The sequence below is a fragment of the Lithobates pipiens genome, unplaced genomic scaffold (assembly GCF_037356315.1).
Source record: "Lithobates pipiens isolate NorthernLeopardFrog02 unplaced genomic scaffold, aLitPip1_a1.2 Scaffold_23, whole genome shotgun sequence".
Classification (NCBI taxonomy): domain Eukaryota; kingdom Metazoa; phylum Chordata; class Amphibia; order Anura; family Ranidae; genus Lithobates; species Lithobates pipiens.
The window spans coordinates 41,398,468-41,420,773 of NW_027507785.1; the positions used below are offsets into that span (position 1 = coordinate 41,398,468).

The 22,306-nt window shown below is 49.0% G+C and overlaps 1 long non-coding RNA gene across 1 annotated transcript; it reads right to left on the reverse strand.

Annotated features, from left to right (window-relative positions):
• Positions 1-5,498: 5,498 nt before the first annotated feature.
• Positions 5,499-21,264, reverse strand: LOC143926936 (uncharacterized). Its single transcript, XR_013262158.1, has 2 exons — positions 20,761-21,264; positions 5,499-5,939 (listed from the first exon to the last, which is right to left on the reverse strand). It is a non-coding gene; the product is annotated as an uncharacterized LOC143926936 (long non-coding RNA).
• Positions 21,265-22,306: the final 1,042 nt, after the last annotated feature.

Consider the following 22,306-nt stretch of genomic DNA (forward strand, 5'->3'; position numbering starts at 1 on the left):
AAGTGGTTGTAAACCCTTACAACCAACTTTGACCTACAGGTAAGCCTAGATTAAGGCTTACCTGTAGGTCCAAGAAATATCTCCTAAACCTACATGGTTTAGGAGATATTTGCCGAAAGACAGGCACCGCTGTCTGCGGCGCATGCGCCGTAGACAGTGGCGCTTAGGAGCACTGAGCGCGCCATGGTCAACGGCGATATGCCGCGAGTGGCGGCTACCGTGCGCATGCGCAGGAGTGACGGCTTTGCAGAATGACAGCGGTGGAGCAGCGAGACCCACCGAGAAGATGGATGCTCCGGACTACAGCGGTGACTTCGTTGGCTCCTGTGTCAGGTAAGTGACACATAATGGACTACTATGCGATGCATAGTAGTCCATTATGCTTTACCTTTGCAGGGAATGAAAGAGGAAATAAACTCATCAGGGTTTACTTCCTCTTTGAATGTGTCCCTAGGGAGGAGGGGACTGACTGGGAGTAGAGAGAGATCGCTGTTCCTAATCACTAGGTACAGACAATCTCACTCTACTCCCCTGACAGAACGGGGATCTGTATGTTTACACTGGCAGATCCCCGTTCTGCCTCTCTGTGGAATGATCGCAGGTGGCTGCCATATATTTATTTTTATTTTTTTTATCATTTTTCTAAGGGTCACTATAACACATCTTTTATTTGTATCATTTTTGTCATAGATGCTTTGCTAGTACATATGTTTGGAATTTTTTGTTTCTGGACTTGAATTGTGTCATCTAATTCGGTATTTTCAATTGCACATATACTTATTAGAGTTTGTTTTATATATTAATATATTTTTTAGATTCATATATATTTTTTTCACTTGGAGTAATTGGAGTAGATTTTTATATTTATATTTTTCTCTTCCCAGCCGACAGATCGGTGGGTTTATCATAATGTGGCACTAATGCGATTTTTAAGGAAAAGTCGCACTCAGTACAAGTTTTCCTATATTAATCTGGTGTTTTCTCACAGAATTTATATATGATTTGTTCAAGATTATACAAAGTTTTCAGGATAAGGTCCTAAATTATTACACTGCTTATTGTCACATTGGAGTCGCAGTAGGGAATCTGTGCGATTGTATGTCACCTCTGGAAGTAGCTTTTTGTATGTGCCTTTTTTTGGGCTTGGATTGAAATAAGTGGACTTTCCTTAGGGAGGCTTCATTTTTATTTAGGTACGATTACACATATGAATACTATTACTGGTGAGATAGATTACTCCTATTTTTTCTTGGCATTTCTCATTTTCATTTGTTTCATCAATAAGAGTCAATATTTGTTTATGTTAAATAGGTAGCGCCAGTTACCCGGTTATTAGAATCTTTTTACTGGTGGAAGAACCCCTAGTGGGGTTTTTCTTTTTGTGGGGGGCAGCAACCTATAATTATTTACACATTGAGTACCCATCCTGGATTTGGTGTTTTTTTGTGTGTCTGTCCAGTACCCAGTGTTGACCAGCGCGGTTTTATCTTTATAATCACTGCCAGACATAGAGTCTGCCGGACCCGCTGATTGGCTCCCCCGCTAGCGAATGGGCGTGCGCCCACATATCGCCGTGTACACGCCTGATGTACAATGACAGCGATATTCCCATGAGAACCAAGGCTGGTTGGGAAGTGGTTAAGGATTTTAACCTTTTATCAAAATAAAAACTGTACAGTACTAAATCAAGATGCCGTCTATATTACAAATACGAATGCTTGTTGACCTGCAGGAGCTGTAGTCAGAGCACATGTATACCAGTCGGAATGGCTCAATCGGGTTGAGCACGGTGAGCTTTTTGGTCTACTGCATTTTGATTGGTTGGTATGGCTAAAAAAAAAAAAAAAAAACTTTTACTGTTACAGGGAAGCACCTGTGTGGGAAGGGGCATGCAGACGCGCCGCCGGCGAAAGGTGGGTGTAGGGTACCCAATGTCCTCCAGCACCCGCCGATTGTTAGGCAGAGTCAGAATGGTGATCTGCCTATATGTAGGCAAGGCAGATCACAGTTCTGACAGGAAGGAAGGGGTGGAATTTGTGTCCCTGCAAAGCAGGAAATAAATTCCCTCTCTTCCCCTAGTAAAATCTGCAGTAAGACACCGGCTAGGCACACAGTTAACCCTTTCATTGCCCCTGATATTAACCACTCCCCAGCCAGTGTCATTAGTACAGTGATAGTGCATGTTTTTAGCACTGATCAAAGTATTAGTGTCACTGGCCCCCAAAAAGTGTCAGATTGTCTGCTGCAATATCACAGTCCCACAATAAGACGCTGATCACCGCAATTACTAGTAAATAAAAAAATCTATCCCATAGTTTGTAGACGCTATAACTTTTGTGAAACCCAATCAAAATATGATTATTGGAATTTTAATTTTTTACCAAAAATATGCAGTAGAATACACGTTGGCCTAAATTTATGAAGAAATCTGTTTTTTATTTTTATTTTTTTTAATTAGATACGTTTTATAGCAGAAAGTCAAAACACAAACTTTTTTTTAGTGTACAGCATTGCACGATCGCGCAATTTTCACTTTAAAGTAACGTAGTGCCGTATTGCAAAAAATGGCCTGGGTCATGAAGGAGGGTAAATGTTCCGGAGGTCAAGTGGTTAAAAAGCATAATTTAGCCAATATATAACATTTTATTTTAATCCTGGCTGAATTTTGTTGGTTGCAGGATACCTAGAGCCATATAAAAAAAAAAATTAAATTAAAAAAAAAAAAAAAAGGGGGAAGGAGGCTCTGAGGAAGAGGGTTTACCTTCAAAACATGCAAGTTGTTTGGATCCAGGAGATGTCCTCCCAAGCTTCAGGAGCATGCGGATTGGCCAAGGGTTGATATAAATCAATGATTAAAAAAATATAAATATATATATATATATATATATATATATATATATATATATATATATATATAATTTTTTTCGATTTTTTTCTCACATTTATTTTAATAACATGCTTTTGGAGTAAAAAACTATCTTAAGATAGATTTCTATTTAAGATACATTAATAATTTAGTTTATTCAGCATGACATGGAGCTTAGTTATGTAGCATGAGGCTGTATATTCTGCAATATTTAAATTTTTGGTAAACTCATTCAATGAATCCAAGCTCTGCAAGCTGAGATAACATGCACTGCATTGCTGCATTCACACAATTTCACAGTAACAATGAGATAAAACAAAGTTCAAAGGATATTCCTTTATCCCATGGCTTTGGAAAGCTAGGTACACCACAAACTGGATAATTGAATCGGTTCTGATATCTGTTTTACTAACCAGCTTATTCTAAATTGGAAACCTTCATTTTGTTTGCAAATATTAAAGATTCTAACCACCAGCAAAAATAAGTCCTTACATTTAAAGAGAACCTGTCATTTCAGATCCATCATGGCAGCGCCCGTTAGCGGGGCATACACTCACTTTCTGCCGTCACGTCCCTCACCTTGTTGTGTCCCTGCCGCATCACCAGTCCTCCCATTAAAGTGAATGAGACTGTCGGTGAGTCAACAGCGAGTCAGAGGAGGAACCGCTGAGGGACAGATGACAGTTGCTCTTTAAAAATTATGATTTAATTCAAGACTTTTTACTAGTGATTTAAATCAAATCCACCCTGGAAGTTTACTATTTTGCCGGGCTTTGCTTACTCCTGTGTTTGTAAGTAGTCACTTGCTTACTTTTAATAATAAAAGGCTATTGGGATAATGCACTGTGCTGGAGCACCCCGTCTTCTTTATCTTCCGACAGAGCTTAGTGCAGTGTTAATTTCATCGACCAAAACATTTTAGTAGACTAAATGAATATTATTTTATGTTTGGTTATTGTTCTGTTTGGGGTTAAATGGTTCCCTTTTGACAGAATAATGACAAACAGGAGAAATATATGTGGTAATGTGGATCAGACTTTTCTCCTCTGGGGAGGATCATAACGCCCTTCCAGTAGTGATGTAAATTATACAGTTAGTATGTAAAGATAGGCTGTTGTGCATTTTTGTCTTTTAGGAACTCCCGAGATGGGATGGCTGTCCGGAGGACAAGTAATGTGCTGAGTCAGAGTATTCCTCCTGCGGGAGCAATGCTCAGGCTCCCAAGTGTATGTGCCTAGCTGCAGGGACCTGTAGTTAGGGTTGCATGTTGAATTGTACAGTGTATATACGTGACAAGAGTGTATATATCTATTTTTGGTACGCAATTTATTTTTACTATAGCCCTGTCCAAGTTATTTCCTTTCCCCATCCAACTTGTAACACGGGATGCCCAGGAGCCATTTTTAAAATTTTCACAACTGGCAACCATCTGTATTCTGGTGGGGGGAGGGGGGCGGGGGAGCATAGCACCCTCTACCTAAAAGGTAGGTAGGTGCTAGGTGTAGGTTTTGTGTAAGCTGAAAGCGCAGGTCAATTTAAGCAGGCCTATGCTGTGAGCTAGGCCTGTTTTGATCTGGGACCAGGGGAGTGGTTTAGTATAGCAGTAAGTTACTGACATGTGCTTCAGCTCTAGGGCATCTCCTCTGTTTCCAGGGAGAAGGTTCTGGAAAAAGGGGAGGGCAGAGAGCTGGCGTGACATGGGGTGCATGTGGGAGCCCTGACTAATCCCCAACTAGGATTGGCAAGGGGCAGGCCTCCTACATATACCCATGGTTAGCCTACTGGGGGAGGAGTTGTCGGATGGGTGAACTGGATGATGGAGTGTTAGACTGTGGTGGTTGAGGGAACCCCCTTTCTGTTGGGGGGGGGGGGGGGGGTGTACCTCAGGTGGGGAGTTTGGGAGCTAGGAGGGAGCCTCTCCTTACATGGTGATGGAGAGGTGTCTTGGAACAGGAGCTGGAAGGACAGTTGGTCAGCATGTTTGGAGTAAAGTCATTCAGGAAGGATCCAAGACAAGTTTCGGTGAGTGGAAAGCTCTGGAAGAGACATGCCGTGGTAGCTAGATGTAGAGCCAGAGGGATAGACTGTGAGAGTTTGGTGTCAAGTTGCTGCAGCCAGGAGGGCGGGCAGGATTTGCAATCATGCTTGCTGGGATCAGTAGTCCATCTACATTTATTCTTCTCAAGTAAATCAGTTTGTACCAGAAAAGGGGTACTGCAGACCTCGGCCTACAAAAGGCCATCAAGTAATAAATACTGGGACTTATTCAGAGTGAAGCCTAGTCATGGAGTGACAGGAGACTAAAGATGAACAGTGAAGTGTTCCTAAGTAGTGTGCTGGATGAAGTGTGCCGAGGAGAGGACTGTCAAGTTTAGAGTCAACCATCTTTTCTTCTGCTGAAGAACTATATGCACGGTTACTTTTACTCTGCGTGTGACTCTCCAAGTGTGACGCAGCTACTTTTATGCCCATTCAATGGGCATCCCATGTCCCTTTTCCACAACCAAATTCAATCCACTGAGAAAAAAAAACACACACACACACACACACACACACACACACACACACACACACACACACACACACACACACACACACACACACACACCAAAAACAAGCAATAGACTGTTCATTGACTGAGAATTGCGTTTAATGGATGTCTGGCGGCAGGGTGAAATGTGTGGATACTGTAACACGTAGCAACCCCGCGGGGCCAGCGCTACACATTTGTTATAAAAAAGGAAAAAATAAATAAATAATTACCATTAATATCACTTTAATATGCATCTATTACGTGTTCAATGTCAATATATGTGAGCAGCTAAATTATTTACTATGGCTAATTTCTACAAGGCGTGCGCTTCATGGATTACTAAAAGTGCCTTCAAAATGTTCACTAGTACCTTGTAATTTTGAAAGCAACTAAGATATCAACAAACTGCCGAGTCAAAGACAACAATATTGATTGTAGAAATGCTGGAGGGTTTTAAGAGCTTGACAGAATCTACCAGATACTCTTCAATCCCTTTCATTATGGCTTTGATGGAGCTCCGGGGATCTCGTTTTGCTGAACCTATAAAAGCAGAAGACAGATAATTAAAAAAAAAAAAAATATTACATTTAAGAGAGTCAAATTCCCCAGGTAAATTACTTAAACTAGTCAATGTTTCCTATTTTCTGGCTATGAAAACCCACATTATAAAATTAAGTTAAGACCCAAATTAAAATGGGATTCCCTATTTCCTCAGGGTTTCTATGTATTATAGAGACAGTGGCAGCCCACCCATTAGGGGCCCATGGGCACCACCAACCCCCTATCCATGTATCTGGCTATGTGATCTACATACAGGGCGCTGGACGCATGGATTCCAATGGGGGGGGGGGTTTGAAGCACGTGATTAGAGGCTTCACAGAGGCTCTAATGGGCTTTAAAAAAAAAAAAAAAAAAAAGGGCGAATGAATATTCACTATTGTAACACGGATTCTCCTCCCATCAGGAAGCTGGTCGTGAGACCTGTCACCTGATTGGCCAAAAGGAGATCCCAGGAGGAGGAAGAGGAGGAAAGAGACACAGGAAAAGCGAGGAAGCAGTCGGAGAGAAGCCTATGCCACCCACGAGATGGGGTAAGTGTAGGGCCCTGAACTACTCAATGACTGACCGGGGGGGGGGGGGGGGAATTGTTTGCCACCACCGCAACAAACAAACACACACAGATTATAGAATAGAGACAATCATCGGATGTATTGGTTGAAAACCCTGATGAAAACCCAGTTTTGTGTCAACTTGTGGTTAAACAAGCACATGGAGTACCAGCAAAATCCCCACCTCCAGGTACAGCCCCCCCCTCCCCCATTCCTTGCCCTCTTACTTAAAGTGATTGTAAAGGCAGAAGGTTATTTGACTGCATTGTATGCATTACAATAAAAAGCCATGTGTGCAGCAGCCCCCCCTCAGCCCCTCCAATGCCCTGTACACACGGTCGGACTTTCCGATGGAAAATGTGCGATCGGATCATGTTGTCAGGAAAATCCGACCATGTGTGGGCTCCATCAGACTTTTTCCGTCAGATTTTCTGACGCACAAAGTTTGAGAGCAGGATCTAAAATTTTCCGACAACAAAATCTGATCGCATAAATTCCGATCGTGTGTAGACAATTCCGATGCACAAAATGCCACGCATGCTCAGAATAAATTACGAGACAAAAGCCATTGGCCTCTTTATAGTCCCGTTGTACGTGTTATATGTCACCTCGTTCTGAACGATCGGATTTTCCAACAACTTTGTGCGACCGTGTGTATGCAAGACAAGTTTGGGCCAAAATCCATCGATTTTGTGGTCAGGGTGTCCAACCATGAGTACAGGGCACAATACTTACCCGAGGTCCCTCTGGATCCAGCGATGTTGTAGGAGTGCCTCGGATGCCCAGGACTCCCCTCATTGGCTGAGAGAGCAGCGTGGCGCCATTGGCTCCCGCTGCTAAAAGTCAGTCAGCCAATGAGAATAGAAAGTAAGTGGGGCCAGGCCGCAGCTCTGTGACTGAATGGACACACGGAGTTGCAGCTTGGCTTGGGTGCCCCCACAGCAAGCCGCTTACTGTGGGGGGCACCTTTTTGAAGACGTTTGAAACAAAATGATTGGTGAGCTGCACTTATTCTTAGAGCCCATGCTGAAATTTGATCACATCTAATTATTTCTTCTGGGACACATTTAAAGTTTTAGAGGCTTCCTCAAATCCACTCATTTTATTATACAATAGGCCAGGAAACACGCCATGCAGTTGATTTCTGGGAGTCAGCAGCACTGTGTGGGTCAGTGCAGTTGTTCGGGGGGGGGGGGGGGGGGCTAACTCTTCCTGCCCTTGGGCACTGGTGGTGATCCTTGCTAAGCAGTTGTCATTAGAACTCTCATGGTGTGCTCCTCCAGCCAGCTTCTTCTCTCTTCTTGTCCATCCCAGGTGCTTGTATTTGGCATCACTTGGGTCGGATGAGAAGAGAGGCAGGGCCGGCGGGGAGGAGCGTACCACGAGAGTTATAATGACAGTGTTTTTTTGCACTACTCTGCATGTAAACGAAAGTAGGAAAGTGCAGCTGTTTGTATCCCACTGTGTCCCCTGCCGTGTGCCCCAGTGTATCCCCATGTTCTGCTGTGTCACCCGTACCCTGTTGTGTGCCCTGCTGCATGTCCCGCTGTGTGCCCCTGCCCCAAGTCCTGCTATATGCCCCATTATGTGTGCCTTATGATATGCCCCATGCCCTGCTGCGTTTAAGAGGATTCCTCAAATCCACTCATTAACGAAATTGCTCTCCACACCAGGCCAAGAACGTAGATAAAGGGATATAGACTTTTACTTCGTACCTGCTCCTGAACCCTCCCTCCAGAACAAAAAATGATCTACGGCCCTGCACCAGGCAGATAAACAGCTTGCTAAAACGTGTGAACAGTCCTAAATCCATTTATCTGGACCACCCTACACAGGCAAACCGAGTGTCACTAGGCTTTATCACACCAGACTCCAAAGAATGCTTGAAGAAAACCATTTTATACTGAACAAGCCTACTTTGACCATTGTAACCAATTCAGTCACCTGCTGATGTTCATGGCCAAATAACAGCAACCTCCAATGACTATCTTCCAAATTAGGGGTCCTTGTGGTCCTTTAATAGGGATGAGGGTCAGGTTTGGCTCCGTGTTGTGTCCGGCTCAGTCTTTGCATGTTTGGCATTCATGGGCAGTTCTGCAGCACCAAACTATCCTACTGCTTCTGCAGCACGTGGTTATCCATTTATTGGCTGCATTACTGTTGCCAAAAAACAAATATTTCCTCTGTGCAGCTTGCAGAGCATCATTGGTTGCTAAGATATCCCTGTCTACCAACGTCTTAGCAACCAGTTTCCTACTGCCTGCTGGCTTATAAAATTAGTACATCCAAAATTTTTAAAAAAAAATGTGGATAAAGACAACTGCTTTTCACTTTGCATTTTAATTAGTTAATTTTGTATTTGTTGACTATTCCTATGCAAGGTACATACAGGTTTGCTTTAATGCCCTTTAGCAGAACAGTCCTCTCCTACTCTTTCCCACCACTGTGTTCAGCCTCCAGCATTGAGAGAAATACCTTCTCGACATGTGGATGGCGAAAAAAAGTGTTGTGTTTTGATTCATTCATCTACTTATTTCATTTCAGTAAATTCAGTTGATTCTTTCAACTCATATTTGGGATTTGTGTTTGCAATTTTTAATAGGTCAAAATCAAAAACCTTTAGATTTTTTTTTCCCTCAATTCAAATGTGGCAAAGTGAACAAAAAAAACAAAAAAAACAAAAAAAAAAACACCACCTTCATCCAACAATTACAATGACTCTTTAAATTACCTTTGGCTTAAAGAGGAAATAAAGCCAAAAAAAAAAAAAAAAAATACACCCTGCAAGGCAAAGTATGCATAGCATACTAGCTCATTATGAATAACTTACCTGAGATGGAAGCCCCCAAAGCGACCCTCGTTCTCCTACTCCGACGCTGCCATCTATCCCGGACTGACTTCCGGGTATTGCGGTTCCGGCGCTGACACTGGCCGGAGCCGACACCAAATGGCATGATCGTCGTTAGCAGCGGCACCGTAGACAACAATGCCTGTCTTCTGCAAATATCTCCTACAACAACTTTAACTAAAACAGCATTATTTCAAAATGGTACTCTAATAACACACAGTCTTTGATATCAAACATGCTCGTGTGTACGGGCACCACTGCTTTGACCAGCATTATGTGTACAGCGATGCCCCGTACACATGAGCGGAATTTCCATTGGAAAAAAATGACCAGTTACACTTACCGGTAACGTCTTTTCTAGGAAATCTTCCAGGACGGCACACCTGAGAGATGACTGGTCCACCTGACAGGAAACACAATCAACAACGAATTTAAAAGTCCCCACCCCTCCCTCAGACCCTCAGTTATGGTAAAGAAAATCCCACACCAGTGTCAGAGGGAACATTCTGTGAAGAATTAATATATCACCAATAAAACAAGGGTAGGGAGTAGGCCTGCCGTCCTGGAAGATTTCCTAGAAAAGACGTTACCGGTAAGTGTAACTGGTCATTTTCTCCAGTCATCTTCCAGGACGGCACACCTGAGAGGATAAGCAAGAAGTTCAGGCCTACCTTTAGGGCGGGACAACCGCTTGTAGGACCTTCCTGCCAAATGCCAAATCCTGAGGGGACAACAGCTCCACTCTGTAGTGCCTCAGAAATGTTCTATGGCTCGTCCATGTTGCTGCTTTGCAGATCTGGTCAATTGAGGCGCCTGCCCTCTCTGCCCAGGAGGTCGCTAGGGATCTGGCTGAATGCGCCTTAAGGCGGGTTGGTACTGGTTTACCCGCCTGTCTATAAGCGATGGATATGGTCTGTCTAACCCATCTAGCTATCGTAGACTTAGATGCTTGAAGACCCTTTTTCTTCCCTGAAAAAGTGACCAATAAATGACTGGATCTCCTAAAGTCTTTCACCCTTTCTAAATAGACTAGGAGACAACGCCTGACATCTAAGAAATGAAATCTTTCCTCTTCCTTATTCTTAGGATTCTGGCAAAAGGACGGGAGAATAATCTCCTGTGTTCTGTGAAATAATGAAGCTACCTTTGGCAAATAAAGAGGATCCTGAGTGAGGATTACCCTATCCTCTAGGATGCGCAAAAACGGCTCTTTAATCGACAGAGCCTGTATATCACTCACCCTCCTGGCCGTAGTGATAGCCAGGAGGAAGGCCAACTTAAATGATAAAAGCTTAACCGAAATTTGAGCCACCGGCTCAAAAGGCCCCCTTGTTAGGGCATCCAATACCAGGGACAGATCCCATGGAGGGCAACTGACCGACCTAACTGGAACTACCCTTTCCCTGGCCGACAAAAATCTTTTTATTAGCGGCTCCTGTCCTAGCTTCCTATCAAAAAACACGGACAGGGCTGCCACCTGGACCTTTAAGGTGCTAACTGCCAAACCCTGGTCCACCCCCTCCTGAAGAAAGTCTAGGATGGTGGGTATCATCTGGAGAGCCCCCTCCTTAGACTGTAGCCAGTGGGAGAAGACTTTCCAGACCTTTGCATAAATCTTTCTGGTGACGCCTTTCCTACTGAGGAGAAGAGTATCTATCACTTTTTCCGAACAGCCCCTGTCTCGGAGTATTTCCCTTTCAATAGCCATGCTGTCAGAGAGAGACGACCCGGGTCGGGGTGAAAGACTGGACCCTGACTGAGTAGGTCTCGTTGCACCGGCAGACGCAGCGGGGGAGCTATCGCGAGACTCTGAATGGTGGGAAACCAAACTCTCTTGGGCCACCAGGGTGCTATCAGTATCAGGACTGACCTTGAGTAGGTTAATTTTTGTAGGACTCTGGGAAGGAGCACCAATGGGGGAAAGGCATAAGCCAGTCTGAAATCCCACACTTGTACAAGAGCGTCTATCCCTTCTGCTTCTTGATCCTTGTAAAGGGAGAAAAACCTGAGAACCTTCGCATTCTCCCGGGAAGCGAACAAATCTATTTCTGGCTTGCCAAAATGTTTGCACACCAGGAAGAAGATTTCTTTGCTCAATCCCCATTCCCCTTGAAGGATGGGCTGTCTGCTTAGAAAATCTGCTTGCAGATTGAGTGAGCCCTTTATATGAATCGCTGACAGTGAAAGGACCCTCTTTTCTGCCTTCACAAGGATCTGTTGCGCTAACCGTCTTAGTTTGTCCGACCTTGTCCCTCCTTGGTGGTTTAGGTATGCCACCGTGACCAGGTTGTCCAAGAGGACCTGAACCTCCCTGTCCTGCAGTTCCTCTCGGAAATAGTCTAGGGCTTTTCCTACTGCCAGAAGCTCCCTGAAATTGGAAGACTCCCTGGCTTGGCTGTGGTTCCAGGACCCCTGGGTATATCGGTCTCCCAGATGAGCCCCCCAACCCCAGGCGCTGGCGTCCGTGGTTAAGACCAAAGGGTTTACCTGAGACCAGGGGCGACCATTCAACAAATTCTGTGGGTCGAGCCACCACCGCAGAGAACGAGATACCTCCTCTGTGATGGGTACTCTGTTCTCTAAATGTTTCTCTTTTTCCTCCCCATGAGGCAAGTAGAAAAGACTGAAGCTCCCGAGAATGGAGTTGTGCCCAGGTTACTGCCGGAATGCAGGCCGTCATACAGGCCCAGCAATCTCATTATATATCTCAGAGAGGCTTCTCCTCTTTCGAGAAGGGTGACAACCGCATTCTGGACCTTCGTTACCTTTTCTGTTGGTAAGAATACCTTCTGTGCCTGCGAGTCTAACAGGTAGCCTAGGTATAGCTTGGACTGAGATGGAGTCAGTGAGGACTTCTCCTGACTGACCATCCAGCCCAAGGTCTGCAGAGTTTCCAACACGATGTCTCTGTCTATTACTGCTTGCCTCTGATCCACACTGTAGATCAGCAAGTCGTCCAGGTAGGGTATTAACCCTATCCCCTGCAGGTGTAGGTATGCCACTACTTCGGCTAACACCTTTGTGAATATCCTTGGACTTGCAGCCAGCCCAAAGGGAAGAGCCCTGAACTGCCAGTGTTGTATCCTCTGCTGTATGCAAACTGCGAAGCGTAGGTACTTCTGGTGTTCGGGAGCAATGGGTACGTGTAGATAAGCGTCTTTTAGGTCCAGGGTGACCATAAAGACTCCTCTCTGCAGATGCTTTCTTACTGAGTAAATACTCTCCATCCTGAACTTCTTGTGAAGCAGGTAACGGTTGAGTCTTCTCAAATTTATTATCAACCGAAATTTTCCTGAGGGTTTTGGAACCACAAATACGTGTGAGTAAAAACCCTGGGTAAGCTGATTGGTTGGTACTGGAGTAATAACCCTTTGCTCTGCTAGCTCCTTTAGATTTTTCAGTAACCCTTCTGCCTTGGTTGGGTCCCTGGGAGGAAAAGTAACCAGAAATTCCTGTGGGGGATGGGTCTGAAATTCCAGTCTGTACCCCACTTCTAAAAGGTTTAGAATGTATGGACTCTGCGTAATCCTTTCCCACTGTGGAAGGAAATCGCTGAGTCTTGCGCCTACCTTTACGGTGGCGTCATTTGCCTTCTTTCTGAGAGGCTCCGGAGCTGGAGAAAAGAATTGCACTTTTTTCTTTTCCTTTCCCCAAGTTCCATTTCCTCCTTGGTTCAGTTTTCCCCTTATGATGGGTCTTTGAATAGGGGCCTCGAAAAAATTTCTTACCCCTTTCTTTCTTGGGCCTTACAGGAAATTTCTTGCCCTTCTCCGTAGATCGGGACAAAACCTGATCTAGGCCTGAACCAAACAGCAAGGAACCCTCAAAGGGGATGCCGCATAGGCGAGACTTGGAAGTAAAATCCCCATCCCAGGTCTTGACCCATAGAGCTCTCCTGGAAGAGTTCAAAAGTGCTGCTGCTTTAGCTGTGGTCCTAACAGTTTCTACAGCTGCATCTGCCACATATGCTACTGCTCGACTGATTACTTCCAGCGAGTCTACAATCTCTTTAGCCTCCCTACTGCGGGAAACATGATCCATTAATTTGCCCAGCCAGGTGTCAGCATTTCTGGCTACACAGGCGGAAGCTAGGGCAGGCGCCATTGCTGACGCATTCGCCTCCCAGGCTCTTTTGAGTAAAGTTTCCGACTTTCTATCCATCTGATCCTGGATATTTCCGGAATCTTCAAAGGATAAATCGGACCTCTTAGATACTTGCGCTAAGGCTGCATCCAAGCGAGGAGCTTTAAAAAATTTTTCCTCCTCCTCATCTTTAAAGGGACACCTCCTTTTCCAAGCTTTCAGTTTGAGAAGCTTGCGTTCAGGTTCCTTCCATTCTCTAAGGATTATCTCCTTCAGAGACTGGTGGATGGGAAAGGTTCTGGTCTGTAACCTTCCTAAACCTCTATATACTCTATCTTGAGCTGAGACTTGAGCAGAGGGAACCTGAATATCTTCTGAGACGTAAATGGCTTTTAATAAACCCTCCATGTCCTCACTCGGGAACAAAAATCCCCCAAGCTTAGCCTCCCCCTGGCTATCTTGGTCTGAATCTTCCTCTCCAGAACTACAATCTGGTACTTGGCCTTCCTCCACTTCAGATAATAGGGAGACTTGGCCCTGGGAACTTTCCGCATAAGATGTGGAAAGGTTTTCCTGTAACTGAGGAGTCTCTCTCTCTGACGGTACTTCCTGCAAACCCTTCACAAGGGTGGACTGAAAAGTTTGAAGGGTAGCCAACATTTCTGCTTGTAAGGCCCTACATTCCTTCACGACCTGAGCGGTCTCCCTGCCTGCGAGCTTCATGATACATCGATCGCAGAAAGGTTTGGAGTGGTCTTGTGCTAACTTAGCGTTACAGTAACCACAACGCCTGGACTTTGAAGTAACCTTCCCCTTAGACCTAGCAGCTGACCCCTGGGCAGAGCTTTCGGTCCCTGGGAATAGTCAAAAAATAGACAATTAGCTACACAGGTCCTAAAAGGGGCACAGGAGCTCTACCCCGAGAACCCTGCCCCTAAATAAAGTTGGATCACTCACCCCCCGTGGCGACCTCAACGGCTGTCTGCTCAGATGGACCTTCCTCTTCCATGGCGATTTGCTGCCCTGCAGGATCGCTGGATCAGGTCTCGAGCATCCCCTTGTTGTCTTTTCCAAGTGCCAGGAAAGCGTCTTGCAGGACGAGGAGACTGGGTGTATTACAGCACACCCGTTCTGTTTGAAAAAACGCGCCGATCGGCGCCATCTTTAAGGAGGTCCGTCGCCCGGAAATGACGCACGGCCTCTTCCGGTCCTGCGCACTGAGGCTGGAACGCACGTCGGTGCGTCCAGCCATCTCAACTTACGGAACTCGATACCCGGAAGTGACGCCCTTGGACTTCCGGACATGCGCTGTGGCGTTGGAACGCACGCCATCCGCGTCCGCATAAGGAAAGGCATCACCTCACCACTCCACCAACGAATGTGCAGGTAGGCCAATACAACAGGGGAATAGCCTACTGGGACAACTCCCCTGTCCCACGAGGCTCATACAAGGCTCCCTAAGGAGACCTTGAGTGAGGAATACCCCCCCAAGATTTCTCCTGGGGGTATACAAGGGAGCACCACAGACCCTGTCTGTTTAAGTCCCTAAAAAGAAAAAAGAACCTCACGAGAAAAACACGGGGTCCCAGACCCCAAGGAAAAAACTTTTAGAAAGAAACTTGGTTTCGCTGTCATCCTGTGGGAAACACAATCAAGAACTGAGGGTCTGAGGGAGGGGTGGGGACTTTTAAATTCGTTGTTGATTGTGTTTCCTGTCAGGTGGACCAGTCATCTCTCAGGTGTGCCGTCCTGGAAGATGACTGGAGAAAACTTGGATGGTTTTTCTGATGGAATTCCACTCAAGCTTGGCTTGCATGCACACGGTCACACAAAAGTTCTCTGAACTTTCAACCGTCAAGAACCCGGTGACATACAACACCACGACGAGCCAAGAAAACAAAGTTCAATGATTCCAAGCATGCCTCCAATTAGTTTGAGCATGCGTAGGAGTTTTGTACATCAGAATCGGTACAGACGATCGGAATTTCCAATCAGAACTTTTCCCCATCGAAAAATAGAGAACCTTCTCTCAATCTTTTGCTGGCAGGAATTCCGCCAGCAAAAGTCCGATGGAGCATACACACGGTCGGAATTTCTGACCAAAGCTCACATTGGACTTTCTGATCGTGTGTACTTGGCATTGGAATTCGAACTCAATGTAAAATTACATTCAAATTTCAGTCCGAATTTCTGAAAATTCAGATGAATTTCTTTTGTTTTTTGGAGCATTCAGTAAAATGTGTTTATAGTGTAATTTGGGTAAATCGGATATATCCGAATCTCCAAATAATGAAAAATTTGTCACAATGTTAATTCGGAATGAAACAAACCACACGTCTAGTAACTTGAGGTATTGGGGTGGGTGGGGGGCGTGTGACTAAGTTGAGATGAAAGGCCAAGCACTCTCACATGGAGGTAGGAAGATTCCTCATTCCTTGGAACAGAACTTACACAAGGTTTTCTTTAAATGCTCCTGGCAGAAAAGTTAACCTCGTCCCGTCTGCGCTATAGCCGAAAGACGGCTACAGCGCAGACCTACTTTGCTGGGAGATCATACATAGACGTCCTCCAGCGCACGATCGGCCTGCATGCCCCCGAGCTCTGCGATCAATGAGTCTACGAGACTCGGCTGATCACAGATCGGAGTAAGGGGTCGATCCCGACACCTTACCACAGGGGTGTCCAAACTACGGCCCTCCAGTTGTTCAGGAACTACAATCCCCATCATGCCTAGTCATGTCTTTGAATGTCAGAGTTTTACAATGCCTCATGGGATGTGTAGTTCTGCAACAGCTGGAGGGCCGTAGTTTGGACACCCCTGCCTTACCACGTGATTAGCTGTCAACCAATGACAGCTGATTATGTGATGTAAACAGAGCCGGTAATCAGCCATTTTTTCCCCTCAAAAAAAGCCAATCACTGACAGCTGTGAGAGGGACATCAGTCCTGATCCTGGAGAGCCTCTGCAGAGGCTTCTGTGCCCACCTATAAATGTCACCAATTAGTGCCTCATCACTAGTGCTGCTTATCAATACCACCTACCAGTGCCCATCAATACCACCTACCAGTGCCCATCAATACCTACCAGTGCCGTCTTATCAGTGTTGCCTTATCTGTGCCCATCATGGCAGCCTCATCAGCGAATATCAATGAAGGAGAAAAATTAACCGTTTGCAAAATTTTATAACAAACTATGAAACTTTTTTTGTTTCATAATTTTTTTTTGTTTAGCAAAAAAAAAAACAAAAAAAACCCAAGTGGTAATTAAAGTGGTTGTAAACCCTCCTGAAAAAAAAAAAAATAAATAAATAAAAAAATAAAAAATAAAAAGCACACACACCCTGCAAGATAAAGGCATAATGAGCTAGTATGCATAGCATAGCATACTAGCTCATTATGAATTACTTACCCGAGAAAGAAGCCCCTGCAGCCGTTCTTGTCTCCCCCGGCAACATCTATCCCGGAGGTTACTTGCGGGTATTGCGGCTCTAGCGCTGTGACTGGCCGGAGCCACCGGGAACGGCACAGTACAACTGAAGCAACGGCACGTACGCGCGCATTTGCCGCATGATGTCGGCACATGCCAATACAGGGATATCTCCTAAACCGTGCAGGTTTAGGATATATCCAGTGCAACTACAGGTAAGCCCAATTATAGGCATGCTTGTAGTTTAAAGTGGTTGTAATGGATTTACAACCACTTTAAATAAATACCACAAAAAGAAAGCTCCATTTGTACAGAAAAAAGATAAAAATGTAATTTGAGTACAGTGTAGTATGACCGCGCAATTGTCATTCAAATGCCCTGTACACACGATCGGACTTTGATGGAAAATGTGCGATCGGATGGTGTTGTCGGAAATTCCGTTCGTGTGTGGGCTCCATTGGACTTTTTCCATCGGAATTTCGACACAGAGTTTGAGAGCTGGATCTAAAATTTTCCCAAAACAAAATCCGATTGTTTAAATTCCGATCATGTGTAGACAATTCCGACGGACAAAGTGCCATGCATGTTTAGGATAAATTACGAGACAAAAGCTATTGGCTACTGCCCTCTTTATAGTATCATTGCACGTGTTCTACGTCACCTCGTTCTGAATGTTCGGATTTTCCAACAACTGATGGGGGGGGGCCCAGAGATGAGAGAAACTGGGGGGGGGGGGGGTGTTAGCGAGGAGAGACACCCTGGAGGGGGGGGGTGGTGTTAGCGAGGAGAGACACCCTGGAGGGGGGGGGGGTGGGGGTGGTGTTAGCGAGGAGAGACACCCTGGAGGGGGGGGGGCAGTGAGGAGAGACACCCTGGAAGGGGGGGGGCAGTGAGGAGAGACACCCTGGAAGGGGGGGGGGCAGTGAGGAGAGACACCCTGGAAGGGGGGGGGGGCAGTGAGAGACATGCTGGAGGGGGGGGGGGCAGTGAGGAGAGACACGCTGGAAGGGGGGGGGGGGCAGTGAGGAGAGACACGCTGGAAGGGGGGGGGGGGCAGTGAGGAGAGACACGCTGGAAGGGGGGGGGGGCAGTGAGGAGAGACACGCTGGAAGGGGGGGGGGGGGCAGTGAGGAGAGACACGCTGGAAGGGGGGGGGGGGCAGTGAGGAGAGACACGCTGGAAGGGGGGGGGGGCAGTGAGGAGAGACACGCTGGAAGGGGGGGGGGGCAGTGAGGAGAGACACGCTGGAAGGGGGGGGGGGCAGTGAGGAGAGACACGCTGGAAGGGGGGGGGGGGCAGTGAGGAGAGACACGCTGGAAGGGGGGGGGGCAGTGAGGAGAGACACGCTGGAAGGGGGGGGGCAGTGAGGAGAGACACGCTGGAAGGGGGGGGGCAGTGAGGAGAGACACGCTGGAAGGGGGGGGGCGGCAGTGAGGAGAGACACGCTGGAAGGGGGGGGGCAGTGAGGAGAGACACGCTGGAAGGGGGGGGGCAGTGAGGAGAGACACGCTGGAAGGGGGGGGGGCAGTGAGGAGAGACACGCTGGAAGGGGGGGGGGCAGTGAGGAGAGACACGCTGGAAGGGGGGGGGGGCAGTGAGGAGAGACACGCTGGAAGGGGGGGGGGCAGTGAGGAGAGACACGCTGGAAGGGGGGGGGGCAGTGAGGAGAGACACGCTGGAAGGGGGGGGGGCAGTGAGGAGAGACACGCTGGAAGGGGGGGGGGCAGTGAGGAGAGACACGCTGGAAGGGGGGGGGGGCAGTGAGGAGAGACACGCTGGAAGGGGGGGGGGCAGTGAGGAGAGACACGCTGGAAGGGGGGGGGGGGGCAGTGAGGAGAGACACGCTGGAAGGGGGGGGGGGCAGTGAGGAGAGACACGCTGGAAGGGGGGGGGGGCAGTGAGGAGAGACACGCTGGAAGGGGGGGGGGGGGCAGTGAGGAGAGACACGCTGGAAGGGGGGGGGGGCAGTGAGGAGAGACACGCTGGAAGGGGGGGGGGGGCAGTGAGGAGAGACACGCTGGAAGGGGGGGGGGCAGTGAGGAGAGACACGCTGGAAGGGGGGGGGGGCAGTGAGGAGAGACACGCTGGAAGGGGGGGGGGGGGGGCAGTGAGGAGAGACACGCTGGAAGGGGGGGGGGGGGCAGTGAGGAGAGACACGCTGGAAGGGGGGGGGGCAGTGAGGAGAGACACGCTGGAAGGGGGGGGGGCAGTGAGGAGAGACACGCTGGAAGGGGGGGGGGGCAGTGAGGAGAGACACGCTGGAAGGGGGGGGGGGCAGTGAGGAGAGACACGCTGGAAGGGGGGGGGGGCAGTGAGGAGAGACACGCTGGAAGGGGGGGGGCAGTGAGGAGAGACACGCTGGAAGGGGGGGGGGCAGTGAGGAGAGACACCCTGGAAGGGGGGGGGGCAGTGAGGAGAGACACCCTGGAAGGGGGGGGGCAGTGAGGAGAGACACCCTGGAAGGGGGGGGGGGGCAGTGAGGAGAGACACCCTGGAAGGGGGGGGGCAGTGAGGAGAGACACCCTGGAAGGGGGGGGGGCAGTGAGGAGAGACACCCTGGAAGGGGGGGGGGCAGTGAGGAGAGACACCCTGGAAGGGGGGGGGGCAGTGAGGAGAGACACCCTGGAAGGGGGGGGGCAGTGAGGAGAGACACGCTGGAGGGGGGGGGCAGTGAGGAGAGACACCCTGGAAGGGGGGGGGGGGGCAGTGAGGAGAGACACGCTGGAGGGGGGGGGCAGTGAGGAGAGACACGCTGGAGGGGGGGGGGGCAGTGAGGAGAGACACGCTGGAAGGGGGGGGGGCAGTGAGGAGAGACACGCTGGAAGGGGGGGGGGCAGTGAGGAGAGACACGCTGGAAGGGGGGGGGGGGGCAGTGAGGAGAGACACGCTGGAAGGGGGGGGGGGGGGGCAGTGAGGAGAGACACGCTGGAAGGGGGGGGGGGGCAGTGAGGAGAGACACGCTGGAGGGGGGGGGCAGTGAGGAGAGACACCCTGGAAGGGGGGGGGGGCAGTGAGGAGAGACACGCTGGAAGGGGGGGGGGCAGTGAGGAGAGACACACTGGAAGGGGGGGCAGTGAGGAGAGACACGCTGGAAGGGGGGGCAGTGAGGAGAGACACGCTGGAAGGGGGGGCAGTGAGGAGAGACACGCTGGAAGGGGGGGGGGCAGTGAGGAGAGACACGCTGGAAGGGGGGGGCAGTGAGGAGAGACACGCTGGAAGGGGGGGGGGCAGTGAGGAGAGACACGCTGGAAGGGGGGGGCAGTGAGGAGAGACACGCTGGAAGGGGGGGGGCAGTGAGGAGAGACACGCTGGAAGGGGGGGGGGGGGCAGTGAGGAGAGACACGCTGGAAGGGGGGGGGGCAGTGAGGAGAGACACGCTGGAAGGGGGGGGGGGCAGTGAGGAGAGACACGCTGGAAGGGGGGGGGGGGCAGTGAGGAGAGACACGCTGGAAGGGGGGGGGCAGTGAGGAGAGACACGCTGGAAGGGGGGGGGGGCAGTGAGGAGAGACACGCTGGAAGGGGGGGGGGGCAGTGAGGAGAGACACGCTGGAAGGGGGGGGGGGGCAGTGAGGAGAGACACGCTGGAAGGGGGGGGGGGCAGTGAGGAGAGACACGCTGGAAGGGGGGGGGGCAGTGAGGAGAGACACGCTGGAAGGGGGGGGGGGGGCAGTGAGGAGAGACACGCTGGAAGGGGGGGGGGGGCAGTGAGGAGAGACACGCTGGAAGGGGGGGGCAGTGAGGAGAGACACGCTGGAAGGAGGGGGGGGCAGTGAGGAGAGACACGCTGGAAGGGGGGGGCAGTGAGGAGAGACACTGAGAAGTGCCGGGATTTCTCTCACAGAGAGCACTGTCGGGACACACACAGCCCCTCCCCCGCACAGACACTGCACCTACCTGTAAGACATTGTACCCCTCTGTTCCCTCATTTCACACCCGCCTCAGGCGATGACACAAAGCACTGCAGCTTCTTACGACACACACAGGCCAGACTGTCCTCACTGCACAGCGCCGCTCTTACTGCCAGCGCGCGCTCTGATTGGCGGAGGGGATTGACAGTTGATATATCCGTCACGTGACCGCTGAGCCGGCGCCATTTTGAATCTTTTGAGCGACGGAGAAGGAGTGGTCTCGGAACAGCTCCCCACAGCGGAATCTTCTGAGATTACAGCCACAGCTCTGATCGCAGATAGATATATAGTAAGTATCATTACTTTCCATGTAATCTTCCCAGTGAGGCGCCACCAGGGGGACAGCCAGTATAGATGTAGGGGGCGGGGCCCGAGTGTCTCCGGGGCCCCCATAAGACCCTTCACTACAAACCTGTCAGGACGGAGGTGCCGGAATAAAGTCCGGAGCCCGGTGCGAGTCCCGACACTGAGCTCCGGGACCGGACCGGCCTGCAGGGGGCGCTCTAATGTGGTCCCCCCGGATACCTTCCCGTTCCCCCGCATCTCTTGTAGGAAACCTGGACCCCCCACACACAGTGATCGCCCTCCTCCCCGCTGATAGGCTGTACACCAAGGAACCCCCCCCCCCCCATCGTCTTATCTACACCCCCAGGAGGAGGGGGAGGGGACAATGATCGGGGGTCTGTCACTGAATAGATTATGGATGGGTGGTGGCCCGTCCATAGGGCCCCCCATGCAGTCCAAAAAAAAAAAAAGTAAAAAAAAAAAAAGACATGTAGATATGTGCGACCTGCAGGTTGCAGAATGCAGATATGTGCGACTTGCAGGTTGCAGAATGCAGATATGTGCGACCTGCAGGTTGCAGAATGCAGATATGTGCGACCTGCAGGTTGCAGAATGCAGATATGTGCGATGTACAGGTTGCAAGAATGCAGATATGTGCGACTTGCAGAATGCAGATATGCGCGACCTGCAGGTTGCAGAATGCAGATATGTGCGACTTGCAGGTTGTAGAATGCAGATATGTGCGACTTGCAGGTTGTAGAATGCAGATATGGGCGATGTACAGGTTGCAGAATGCAGATATGTGCGACTTGTAGAATGCAGATATGTGCGACTTGTAGAATGCAGATATGTGCGACTTGTAGAATGCAGATATGTGCGACTTGTAGAATGCAGATATGTGCGACTTGCAGGTTGCAGAATGCAGATATGTGCGACTTGCAAGTTGCAGAATGCAGATATGTGCGATGTACAGGATGCAAGAATGCAGATATGTGCGACTTGCACAATGCAGATATGTGCGACCTGCAGGTTGCAGAATGCAGATATGTGCGACCTGCAGGTTGCAGAATGCAGATATGTGCGACTTGCAGGTTGTAGAATGCAGATATGTGCGATGTACAGGTTTCAGAATGCAGATATGTACGACTTGCAGAATGCAGATATGTGCGATGTACAGGTTTCAGAATGCAGATATGTGCGACTTGCATGTTGAAGAATGCAGATATGTGCGATGTACAGGTTTCAGA